Consider the following 513-nt stretch of genomic DNA (forward strand, 5'->3'; position numbering starts at 1 on the left):
AGGATGTCCCACTCCCGAAGCCGGCCAGTTCTCACGCTCTGAGATCGCGGGATCCCCTTCCTTACTCGCACGCCGCCTTCACCACACTAGGTTCCGGGTTCCGCACAGCTCGCTCCGCGTCCTCCAGGTTTCCCTTCCCCCACAGGGCCTCGTCTGCGCCTGCGGCACGCTCCCCTCCCCCCCACCTCCCCGCCCACGTCTTCCTTCGGGCCCGACTGACCAATCCCCGGGCCCGCTGAGGGCGCGTCACAACGGGGCCGTCGCGGCTCTGCCCACGAACTTCCGCCGCTGAAGTCCCGTCCCACTGCCGTCTTTGCGTCCTTCCGGCTCCGTCGTGGAAGCAGCGCTTCGCAGCGTCTTCGTGAGGAAGGTGAGCTTCGGGGGAAGCCAGTAGCGGTTACGCCGGCCCTGGCGGTGGGTCGGGGGCTGGGGCTGCCGGGCTACTTTTCTGGGTGCCCAGGGCGCCGGACCGAGCTGGGGCTGGGCGCGCCGAGAGCTGGACGGCTTTTTCCG

The 513-nt window shown here is 69.6% G+C and overlaps 1 protein-coding gene across 1 annotated transcript in view; it reads left to right on the plus strand.

The window, feature by feature from the left end:
• The first annotated feature begins 253 nt into the window (after window positions 1-253).
• The window catches only part of Hnrnpf (heterogeneous nuclear ribonucleoprotein F), a 15,085-nt gene continuing 14,825 nt past the window's right edge, over window positions 254-513 (plus strand). The window contains exon 1 of the mRNA XM_010622463.2: window positions 254-370. The gene's annotated coding sequence lies outside the window, so the exon portion shown is untranslated. The remainder of the gene's footprint in view (window positions 371-513) is intronic.

Source organism: Fukomys damarensis, unplaced genomic scaffold (genome assembly GCF_012274545.1).
Source record: "Fukomys damarensis isolate Sample0158 unplaced genomic scaffold, DMR_v1.0_HiC HiC_scaffold_1, whole genome shotgun sequence".
Taxonomy (NCBI): domain Eukaryota; kingdom Metazoa; phylum Chordata; class Mammalia; order Rodentia; family Bathyergidae; genus Fukomys; species Fukomys damarensis.